The sequence below is a fragment of the Macaca nemestrina genome, chromosome 1 (assembly GCF_043159975.1).
Source record: "Macaca nemestrina isolate mMacNem1 chromosome 1, mMacNem.hap1, whole genome shotgun sequence".
Taxonomy (NCBI): domain Eukaryota; kingdom Metazoa; phylum Chordata; class Mammalia; order Primates; family Cercopithecidae; genus Macaca; species Macaca nemestrina.
This window is the reverse complement of record NC_092125.1, coordinates 28,938,985-28,951,781: the sequence shown is the minus strand read 5'-3', so window position 1 is coordinate 28,951,781 and position 12,797 is coordinate 28,938,985. Positions and strand designations below refer to the sequence as shown.

Below are 12,797 nucleotides of genomic sequence, written 5' to 3'. Positions count from 1 at the left end.
GAGCCTACATTTATGAGGTCAGCCAACAGCAGCCAACTGAATGTTTCCTAATGAATCTCTACTTCCAAATTTTTCTCAAGAGCTCTCCTTTGGTAGTTTCTTATAAGTTTTCTCTTTAATTAAAATGATAATTAATTTATTCTTTTTTTGAAACAAAATGAGCATTTCTTTTTTATATATGATATATTCAGGTACATAATCAAACCTTTTGAAGAATCACACACACATTTTCTTGGACATAGTAGCTTTGCAGAATGCTGACATCACTCACAGTCCTGCAGGCGACTTCCTATCCTCCCTCACAGAACATGTCAGTAACGATGAAATACCGGACTTGGGCCATGCGATCATATGGGACCAAATGGCTCAACAGGTTCGTCTTTATCAGGGTTTCCCGTAAAGTACCAGGGAACCAATACATCCCGAGAACAAAAAGAAGTCCTGTTAATATGAATAGGCAGCTCGGAATTAGTAACTTGCCTTGAATTATATCCTCCCTCCTAAGAGTCATTAATGGAGGGGACAGAAGATGCTGAGTCTTGACTGCCCACATCAGGCATCTGCTTCACAAGCATCCCCTGCACTGAGGTATAACTGCTTATCTCCTCTCTCTTTCCTTGGCTAGTTCTGTTTCCTGTAAGCTACTTGGACTTCTGTTTATTATCATATATTCTTGTTCCATTGCCCAGACGTAAATGAGTGCCTTCCCACTAGGTTTCAGGAGTCCAACACCTGCTTGAAGAGCTGTCACTCTATGTTCTGTTGTTGCAAAATGGGGAATAACAGCAATGGAGGTTCGGGCATACCAAACCCACTGTGGACTGGTACTGACAATACATCACAAACAAAAGCCTGGAATTGTCTCACTCTACAAATGTCCACAAGGTTTTGACTCTGATCACAACCAATCAAATCTAACTCCTTATTGATGCCAAGGTGCTTTCTCCATTACCATATCCTGTATGAGCCACTATTAAACCACTTGGCAAAGCCTTCAAAAACTCAATGATGTGTGGCCAAGCAGTATGTCTCATGCTGCTGAAGTGCCCAGCAACCTATTCATAAACTTGATGGACGTACTCTTGCTCTAGTTGTCAGGTTTCTTTGTCACTCTCTGGAAATGAGGGAGGAGTCTCTTTCCTCTGGCTATCACAAGCCAAAGGGTAACCCATGGGTCCAAAGGTATCTAGATTCTCCTGTCATCACCAGCCAACTCCAACAAGGCAACATAACTGGCACTGTGATACCATCTGGGTACTTAAAATCCATGGCAGTCATGCCCAGCTTAATATTGATTTATGGTCAATTGTTCAGGTTTATGTTTAATGTTACCCTCCCTCAGCTATTTCTCCAAAAAGCTATCACAAACATCAGGAAGAGCCCCAGGCAAAGACTTATCTTTATCTACATTGTTGTTGTCACAGTGGAACTCATAACCAAAATGCTTTACTCTTCTGTGTTTCAAGCATTTTTGAAAATTTTGATGGTCCATCTCTTTCGTTCAATCAACACTTTCCAAAAGAATTTTCTCATCCTCAGAAGAAATTATTTCTTCTACTACTATGAGGCCTGGTAGTAAGACTTGAGGCCCCAATTCCTTCCATTGTGCTTTTTCCACAAAATTCAAATACAGAATAATATTTCGTCCTAAATCATCCACTATTTCTTTCCCATTGAGGGTAACATAGGCTCTCTTAGATTCTTCTGTAGTTTTGTATCTTTCAAATGAGAAGGGCTTGTTAGGTGGCATTAAGAGAGCATCCACCAGTCCACATTTCTCTAAAACCAGGAGCAGTTGGTTTCTACTCACACCATTACCTAAACCACCATTGGCAACAACTAGCCTCTCCTCTTCAGCTCAGGCTGGATTCAGATTCTCACCCTGCAAGTGCTTTGTTCTTCGCTACCCTCTCCACTGTAGAGCCAGAAAACTGTCATGGATACTTGCACAACGCCTCCTTTGGGCTTGGCCATGTTGGAGAAAAGCAGCATATGTTTGTTTATAGGAGACCTGGAATATTTGTAAGTTAGTTTTGTTGGTTCGACCTATGAGGTGCCGGAAGAGATTCAAATGTTCTTTGATCTTTTCACCAGAGAACAACAACAAAAAACTTGTTCAAGCACATAACTTAGCATTTTCTGTTGTGATGAAAATTAAAGTTGTTATATAATCTCTACTTTATAGTAAAATGGTATTTTTCTCTTTTATTCTTAGGAATTACTTCAACTCCATTCCCTGTTTACTTTGGCATCTGAACTTTCACTTTATCCATTAGCTACAATTCCTTGGTTATCATTATCATTGCATAATATTTTCTTTCTGAAGATGGATGATAGTTCTTACAGAGTGTAGGAGTCATGTCTTGCAGTCTAACTTGGATTTTCCTCAGCACTCAGCATGATGCCCTTTGCATACATAGTTTATCACAAAATTATTTACTGAATGGTCAGAGGTTTTAAAAATGAGCCTATTTTAGAATAGGAAGCCTAGTACAGAGGAGAAGACTATGGTTTTTAGTAGTTTCTCCACAGTTAAGCCCACTTAAATTCATAAAACATTGACAAATACTGTTTTACTGCTTATCATTGACCTTTACCTATTGGTAACATTAACCCGTATATCTTTGCTGGGATTATGACGAGATCTGGAAAAAATGATAACAAAACTATTTTCTTTTCAAGCAGAGACCTCATATTCCTGGCAAATAAATTGACCTTGACAATCAAACACAGGCATTAAACAATGAGATGAATGAATAAGGAGTAGAAAAAATTTATGTGTAATCTTCACAATGAAACTTGAAATTATCAGAAAACAATCTTGTTGGTCCTTTTAGTGGGCACCAAACCAATGAATTATTCAGAAAATTCATACATGAACCGAACGTCCAGTTTAAAACCTACCTAGTGCCAAGGTTGACAACTTCCTCAATACTAAGAGCCAGGAATAAGACTGAGGTATGCTTGTGGGTAACAGGATGGGACTTAATACAGGGGCAAGGGATAAGGCAGGAGAGAAAATGAAGACAGAGAAAAGTCAAAGGAGAATAATTTAGCATCAGGCAGACCTAATTTGAAACTCAACCCCCAGTGGGTATCAGCTGCATGAACTTGAGAAAGTTATTTCCTTTCTTAAATTTGCTTTTTAAAAAATCTGTAAAATAGGGATACTGTAAAAGGTGGTCACAGGAATAAATTAGCTGATGAATATGAAACAGCAAGTTTCTACTTGACAGAGAGTATTTTTGCACACAGGCTCGTTTAGTGGCAAAGCACCATCTCCCTGGAAGAAAGCACAGCTGGTAAGAAAAATATTGGCACAAAAATACACACTTCTGTTTCAGAGAAGCTTTTGTAGGTTAAAGTGGTACGTTTCGCAGCTTTTAGCAGAGGTAAGCACAGCGGCTCTAGAAAGTAAGAGATGAATTACTTAAAGTGGACTTTGTTCAGTCACTTAAACTAAGCTAAACCAAATCTGTGTTGCCCTGAAACATGCTTGAGAGCAATGGCTCTTAAATAGTGAACAGCAAGCTGATGTGAATGGATTACAAATCAAAATAAAACAGATTACCAGGCCTCATCCTGAGCCTACTGGGTCAAAAATGAAGGGTGAAGCCTAGAAAGGAGTCACTTCCCCTGAAACACTCTCCCTACCTACCACCACTCAAAGAAAGCAAAAAACTTCCCTCACTGTGAGAATTGCTGAGTTTACAAATGAAGAGAGCCCAGTGTGCAAACTAGACCAAATTATACCAGATTTGGTACCCTTGATCACATGGGCTAGGGGTTTAGACTACACTGGTCAATTCCGCAACAAAGAGTAACTGGACATTTATATCAGCTTCCTGCTTCACGTTTTTTAGATCAGTGCTACTTATATTTATCTTAACTTAGCTATAGTGAAGGCCATCTGGTTTTTATCCCAGAGCGTGTGTTTGAGATACTCTTAAAAACTTGTGTGACTTGCATGAAGTTTAGGATTTGAAAGTTGCTTCTGCCACCTACTGGATGTTTGACCTTAGGTAACTTATTTAATCTTTCTGAGCTTCAATTTTCTCTTTTATCAAATGAAGATATTAATATGATTGTGTTATAGTAGTAAATTCCTACATTAAATGAATCCTTTCTATTACACTCAGGATCCAGAAATCTCAAATAGACAAAACACAGGGAAACAACATTTATATAATGCTGATTAACAAAGCCTGTTTCCATCTAGAAATGCAATAATCTATAAAACCACTTTTACAGAACTTGTCATAAAATAGGTTCTCAGAAATGCCAGTTTTTTTCTCTCTCTCTCCCTAACTTATGGCCACTTTTTATGTACTACCTTGCTTGTTATTTCCCATTGCATTATTATGATCTCTTGTATTATTACTTAATTTTCAATGTGTGCCTTGTTTTTCCAATTGCCTTTTAAACTCTTTGAAGAAAGCAAATACATCTTACATTCATGGTACTATTCCTAATGCCAAGCACGGAGCATTCCTGGTGCCAATCACATAAAAGTGCTCAATAAAAATTTCAATTGATTGAGGGTGGAAATACTAAAAGATTGATGAAGAGAAGAGATAGGAGTTTATGGTGGGCAGAGTTAATGAGATACAGAGTAGCACTAATGCTAGGGATGTTTAGTCTCCCCCACAGTTGGGTTTTGGCTTCTGTGACATCCCATCTTCGTTACTCAATCTTCGTTTATATCATAATTTGAATGTATATATATATATTTTTGAATGTGTATTTGAAAAAAATTTATATAATGAAAGTATTTTTGAGTGATACATATTTGAAGCTAAAAGTAAGCTATACAGATTGGACCTAGGGTGTGTAGACTGGTAGATACCTCTCAATATCCCCCAGCAATTGAGTGCCATAAAAGTGTATAAGGGAGCTGAATCAAATACCTTATTTCAGAAATAGAGGGAGACCATGACTCTGATAAAATTTGTGTATGAAATTGGATTGTAAAGAATAAGTAGACTTATGGCTAAGAATTTTAATTTTTGAAATGTCTTTTTGTTTTAGTCAGACTACCACAACAGATAGCTGAAAAGAAAAAAAAAAGTATCAGGTTAGTATACGTAATTCTTGGTTGGTATTTCTATTTTCTGGCCTTCTCTGGTTCTCATATCTCTGGTCCTAACCCATTTCTGGGATATCGAAATAAAACTTCTCTCCAACCACAATTGTTGACTTTCTAACTTATAAGAATAAACGGTAGACCTGATCCAGATATTCCATTGGGGGTTTAGAGTCTAGAGCTATGCTACCCTTTATTATTTAACAATGTGCCAGTTAAAGATATCACCTCAATGAAAAATAATAATTATAATACATTTCAAATTAGAGGTATATTAATGTAGTTGACCGAATACTGGAAGTTAGAGTTGAAAGACCTAACTCTCCCCACTAGCTATTTTGCTGACCATGAACAAGTCACTTGGAATCTCTAGACTTCAGGTTCCTCCTCACTTTCAATGTGCCTTGGGCTAATGTTATAAGAATAAAATAAGATATCACATGTAAGGTATTTAAAATGGAAAGGCACTAGGGGCAGTGCGGTTGTATTAGCCTGAGGAATCTGCATGTGGGGTCCTGGGATAACTGTGACAGGTGTGGAAGAACCATTTGAGATATTTCTTCTGGGTTTTTAATACTCTTTGACAGGGCTGCAGCCTTGAAAATAAACACAGAATATGTCCATGTTGAAGAGAAATGAATAGAAAGAACTTTCAGGATGAAAAAAATCAATAAAAAAATGTAAACATCTAAGGGATATTGACATTGACCTCAGAAAGCATGCCAGATTTTTCATAAGTTAGTGATACAAAGATCTGCAATAATGTATGATTACCATTTAAAAACGAATATCTTTTTTTGGTTGTGAAGATTTTTGCATTATAAATACATACAAGAGATTGATAAAACACCACATATGCAATCTAAAAACTCCTCCACGTTTGCAGCTAAACTTCTGATTTTAAAATTTTCTAACATAATGGTTTAGTTAAATTATTTCATGTCTACATCCTTAAGCTGCTGTCTATACTGCAGATAAAATGTGATTCATATGTGATCACTACTGAGAAAAACTGAGTACAAGGAACTATTGAATATAAGAATGAATTATTTTTATAAGTTTAAGAAAAGTTAGGAACTGGATAAAGAGTTGAAAAAGGAAGGGCCTTGAAGAATGTGCTAGGAAGGCCTTGAATCTTCATCCAAGCTTCGCACAATTGATACTTAGTCTAATAGGCTTGGACCTTGGAACTGAAAATGATTCTTCTGGGGCAGCCACCAAGTAGACATCTGTTTCAAGTGCATATGATGGATAACTTATGCCCCTCCCCCGATCCCCCGCTGCCTCTCATTGCTCAATTCCTTAAGATACGCTTTAGTTTTTTAAATTTCACTTGTAACTTTTGTAAGAACTTCTGATAGCCTCTTAGGAAAGAAGAAACCTACATATTTTAATAAAGCTTGATGGGATATAATTTTATACTAAAATTTTATAAAGCAAAATTAATAAATACAAGTGTATTAGTCTGTTTTCATGTTGCTGATAAAGACATACCTGAGACTGGGCAATTTACAAAAGAAAGATGTTTAATAGACTTCCACGTGGCTGAGGAAGCCTCCTAATCATGGCACTAGACAAAGAGCTTGTGCAGGGAAACTTCCCCTTATAGAACCATCAGATCTCGTGGGATTTATTCACTATAATGAGGACAGCATGGGAAAGACCTGCCCCCATGATTCAATTACCTCCCACTGGGCCCCTCCCACAACACATGAGAATTCAAGATGAGATTTGGGTGGCGACACAGCAAAACCGTATCAATCAGACTTTGAGTTAAAATAACACATTTTATGTAATTTTTATGCTTGACTATGTATCAGAAAGAATTATTTTGCTAGCTTCCCCTTTCTCCCCATTTCCTGCTGCCTCTGCCATGCCCATCCCCAATATAAATAGAACACATGAATTTTGTAATCAAATAGATCTCCAGTCTGATAGAATAGGTAGTAAGAAAGGGAGTAGAGGCAAATATGGGTGGGCTGGGTTTAAAGAAAGAGGCATGGTAGAGTTGAGGAATTTCCTGGATGATGGCTTCTATTTTTGTCTATTATATAGGGAGCAAAGTCATCTGTTGAGAATGAGTGGGCAAGTGGTCAAGTAGTAGATTTCAGGAGTGTTAAATAAAGGCAGGAACTACCTATAAGGCTTGCCTAGGGTATCAAAGTCTGGTTGGGGTTGAGGAACACAGATTTCTAATAGACCATGACTTCTTCATGGGCAGTAGCAGCATTCTACATGCACGTGTAATGTTTCTCGGGGAGCAGTGTAATCTAGGAGCAGAGAAGAAAGTAAAATAGGTGAATTCATCTAAGGTTACGGTTTTCCTAGATAGGTTCAAAGGAAGGGGGATGGTGGGGTAGCAGCTTTTGTTCTGAGGGTGGCAGCTGAAGTGAAAGACAAGAGTCCTATGCTGTGAAAAGAAGGCAATGAAGATTTGAGAACGGGGTTTAAGGGTCTGAATCTTCCCAGTAAAGTGAAAGATGAGATGTGATAGGAATGAAGGTGTCATGAGCTGAACTGTGCCCCCACCAAACTCCTATGTTGAAGTCCTAACCCCTAGTACAGCAGAAGATGACTGCATTTGGAGATAGGGTATTTAAAGGGGTAACTATGATTAAGTGAGTTCATTAGGGTGGGTTCTAATTTGGACTGACTAGTATCCTAATAAGACGAGGAAATCAAGACACAGAGGAAAGATCGTGAGAGGACACAGAGAGGATGGCCATCTCTAAGCCAAGGATAGAGGTCTTAGAAGAAACCAGATCTGGGGCCAGGCACGGTGGCTCACACCTGTAATCCCAGCACTTTGGGAGGCTGAGGCAGGCGGATAACCTGAGATCAGGAGTTTGAGACTAGCCTGGCCAACATGGTGAAATCTGTCTCTACTAAAAATATAAAAAAATTAGCAGGGCATGGTGGTGGGCACCTGTAATCCCAGCTACTTGTGAGGCTGAAGCAGGAGAATTGCTTGAACCCAGAAGACGGAGGTTGCAGTGAACTGACATGGTGCCAATGCACTCCAGCCTGGGTGACAGAGTAAGACTCTGTCTCAAAAAAAAAAAAAAAAAAAAAAAAAAGAAGAAGAAGAAACCAGATCTGCCAGCAAATTGATCTTAGATGTTTAGCCTTCAGAATTGTAAGAAAATGAATTTCTGTTGGTTAAGCAGGATTACTTGAATTTAAGATATCGGTAGTGGAGTAATTCTGCATGGTTCAGGGTGTGGCTATGGAAGTGGAGGTTGAAGTGGTAAGGATGTGAACATCACTAGATGCAAAGACAGTAAAGCATGCAATATAAAGACAAATAATTTAAAACCAATTTTACAGTGTTATAAAAAACAAATTTAACAGTTTTGGTGGCAGTTGCGAGGTCAGTTTACAATGTACTCTGTACATATCTTTTAGAACAAAAACTATCACGTGAAATAATAAATGTGAAAGTGCCTTTTAATTTCAAGCCATAAAATAAAATCTCTGAAGCCTGAGGTGCATAAATATAGGCCTATATAAGCCTATTAAGAAAAAAAAAAAACATGTGAAACATCTGATTTATATGCCCTACAAAACACTATCTTCCTGTGACTTTTCCTTCCTTACATTTTGATGTGGCAATCAAACGCTATAGCAGTTAAATTATAGGATATATGTAGAATGCTTAGCTCTTTGGAAGAGCTCAGTGAAAGTTAACTACTATGTACAAATTAGACATAGAAACCTACCATATCTGGGGAAGGGAATGGGGAAACGTTGGAGCTGCAGAACTAGGGAGGTGTCTGGTACTTTCTAATTGTGGCTAAATAAATTAAAACATTGCAAAGAATTTTTACAAGTCAATGCTTTGACAGAATAATATTTTAAAAAAATATTTCTTCATTTGGTAAAGAGTTAATCCATGTTTGAAATTCCTCTAAGTTCTTCTGAATGCGTGGGTTCTATTTACTGGAAACTCTTCTAGAGTAATTAGAGAATATTTCATGGTCAAGGTTACTCTATGAATTGTTTTAGTAAATATATCTGTAAAGTGATAGACATTTTATTATCAAGAAATGAATTAAAATACTCATGATTTATGCCATTAATTTGGGTAGATGCCAGGCCCTATTGATTTATATCCTCTGTATCTTGTTGAAGTACACTGTGAAACCCCTTCCCTAGCTCATTTACTGCAATGAACATCTTGTTCATTTAAAGCCACTGCCAGCCCAGACAACTTCTATTGCTTAGAATTTTTCTTCCAGCCACCCATTACCCTCTATTAAAAAGGCTTTTTCCCTCTCTTTTTAGAAAACTACTCTTGACTACAGTTATAACTCCCTGATGTGAGGCTTCCCTCTATAACTGATGTCATGAAGGAAAATTTTACCTTGAGACGTTTTTCATATACATAAGTGTTAAAAAAAAAAGAATAAAAGGAAGGGAAAAAAGGCAGTAACAGAAATCGAGTTGTAAATAAATGGCACACCTAAATATCAGGAATTAAATTCTCTGACGTTGTGGAATAACTTAGTAACTCTTGGCCTCGTTAAATATATTTCTAAGTAGCAATTCAATTCAAACCAATATATTAATATTATAGGACTGTGGTTTCCACATTCTTTAAGAACTTCCAAAAGGAATCCCTCCCTCCCTCCCTCCCTCCCTCCCTCCCTCCCTCCCTTCCTTCCTTCCTTCCTTCCTTCCTTCCTTCCTTCCTTCCTTCCTTCCTTCCTTCCTTCCTTCCTTCCTTCCTTCCTTCTTTCCTTTCTTCCCTTCCTTTTTCTTTTTGTTTTCTTTTTCTTTTTTTAAACAAGGTTTTACCCTGTTGCCCAGGCTGGAGTGCAGTGGTGAAATCAAGGCTCACTGCAGTCTCAACCACCATGGCCTCAGGTGATCCTCCCACCTCAGCTTCCAGAGTAGCTGGGAGCACAAGCCCATGGCACCATGCCTGGCTAATTTTTGTGGTTTTTGTAGAGATAGAGTTTCACCATGTTTCCCAGGTTGGTCTTGAACTGGGCTCAAGCGATCCACCTGCCTCAGCCTCCCAAAGTGCTAGGATTATAAGTGTGAGCCACAGTGCCTGGCCTAAAAGGAATATTTCTTACCATTCTTCTTCCAAAGTGTAGTTTCAGAGTTTGACTAGGTTGATTTCAATGTCACTGTAAGGTGGTAGAGGAAGAGGTGCAGAGAAGGTCCCATTTGTAAACCAAAAAGTATATGAGACAGGACTCAATCGATTTAGAATCTTATTTTGCCAAGGTTAAGGACCACAGTCAATGATATAGCTTCAGGAGGTCCTGAGAACATGTGTCCAAGGTGATTGGGTTACAGGTTTGTTTTATACATTTTAGGGAGACAGGAATTACAGGCAAAGACATAAATCAATAAATGTAAGGTATACATTGGTTTGGCCTGAAAAGGTGGGACATCTTAAATGGGTGGGAGAGGGGGGCTTCCAGGTCATGGATTCAGAGCTTTCCTGATTGGCAACTGGGTGGAAGAGTTAAGCTCTGCCTGAAGACTTGAACTCAACATAGAGAAATGCTTGAGTTTAGATAAAGGGTTTGTGATAACCAAGGTTCTTGTCATACAGATGAAGCCCCCAAGTAGCAGGCTTCAGAGAGAATAGATGGTGAAAGTCTCTTATCAGAACTTAAAAGGTGTCAGACTCTTTAAAAAAAAAAAAAAAAAAAAAAAAAAGACCTAGTAAGGGAAAGAGAGTCTCTACAGAATGCAAGTCTTCCCCACAAGAGACAGATTTCAGGACCATTTCAGAATTTGTCAAAGAAATATATTTTGGGGTGAAATACTTGGTTTTCCTTCAGAGTCTGTTTTCTGTCATGTGATGCTATACCAGAGTCAGGTTGGAATTGTCTTATTGCTATAGAGTCTGTTTTCTTAGTCTTGAGTTTTCTGTTTCAATGTTAAATTCTAGTCCGTTGCATCTAAACTCCAAAGAGAGGAGTGAACAATGAGGCATGTCTGACCTTCCACTTTCCATCATGGCTCGAACAAGTTTTTCGGGTTTCTTTGGGGTTCCCTTGGCCAAGAGGGGGTCCATTAAGATGGTTGGGGGACTTGGAATTCTATTTTTTGTTTACACATTGAGGAGGAATCAGCAGAGTCTAGTGAAAACAGAACATTACGACAAAATTGCTAATTTTATCACAACTCTCCAGTGAGAACATTGGTAATTTAACTATTTGAGGACTGAATTTTTACAACTTATTCTATCCTTACAGGGGTTGGAGGACAGAGTGGGATATTGATTTTTGTGATAGATATAATATTGTATTTTGAAATGTTCAACATGCTGTGGAAATGCAAAGTCCCACCTGTCATTCCCATTGTCACAGTGTTGATAGAAACCTGTAGGCAACCTTGCTTTCAATATCATAGTGGCAGTGTAGCTGGCTTTCCTGACTACACCCTCCCTTCTTCTGCTGGCAACCTGCAGCAGATAGCCATCAAACCAATTTTTCCTGATAGCCTACTTTTATTAAGTCAAGATACTCCTCCAAATCACTACTTCACACTCAACGTATTTAACCTAAATTCCCGGGCATAACATGCTTTTCAAATTTTGAAAATGTTTATATAGTTCCAGTGTTTTGTGCAATGTGCTAAAGATTCAGTGACAAATATGACATAGCTCTTATTACAAAAGAGCTTGTAGATTAATGATGAAAAACCAGATGACTTCTTATTTCCTTTTCAATGACAGTGACTTGTTTAAAAGCATTTATTGAATCAGCATATACTTGAATGCCAAATGACAGGCATTGTTCTTGAATTTAGGATTACAGTGATGGACAAAATTGTACTCACTGCATAGTGCTCACATGCTGGCTTGGATTACTCATAAAACTGACACATGCTTATAATGTAATAAAAAGCAAAAAGTCAAAATAAGTATTATATCCTATACCCTTCATTTTTATTCCCCAAAGGCAATCACTATTAATGGCTTTTGTGTACATTTCCAAAATTTTCTGTCTATGCTAATATATATGTTTATTTTTTAAGCAAAGGGCTCAAATTCTAACTCTACTTAATTTATTTAATCGAACCATATCTTAATATCTCTGAAACAGGGACATGTCTTATAATCAATGTTGTATTATAGTTTTAATTGACAGAATGTTTTCTTGTCTTTGTGGTACATAAAATGAGGGTGGGTCTTAATGTTGAGCCAATGAAATGTAGTATTATAATAGTAAAGCACTTGGCTATGAGTACAGAAAACCAACACCATACCAGTTAGAGATGGTTTGGTGTTTTCAGCCTAATTACATTAGGCTGAAAGTAACAGAAATGAAAACCAACAGCTTAAAAAGGAGTGTAATTTTTCTCACATAACAGGAAATTCTGGAGTTAGGAATGCAGGGCTAACGCATGGCTTTAATGTGCCAATGGGGCTCAAGCTCCTTTGCCTTTATCCTCCTCAGGGTAGTCAGAAGATGGTTCCTTCTCTTCCTGATGGTGCTACTACATCTAGGCAGGAAGAAAAAATATTATCTACCTTTAACGCATTCAATATATAATGGCAGAAAAGAAACAGGATAAATGCAGGAAAAAACTACCATTCAGAAAAGGGGAAGATGGGAAGATGGTGATAACCGGTTCGTAGAAATCATCAAATCCTGCCAGGCAGGGATGGTGACTCTGGGCCCCAGCAGTAGAGTGAATATTTAGTTGGGCAATCTGGCAACTCCTGGTTCTGCTTTCTGGAAGAACC

At 38.0% G+C, this 12,797-nt stretch overlaps 1 pseudogene; it reads right to left on the bottom strand.

Annotated features, from left to right (window-relative positions):
* Window positions 1–1,258: 1,258 nt before the first annotated feature.
* Window positions 1,259–11,120, bottom strand: LOC105484925 (tRNA (carboxymethyluridine(34)-5-O)-methyltransferase ALKBH8-like; annotated as a pseudogene).
* Window positions 11,121–12,797: the final 1,677 nt, after the last annotated feature.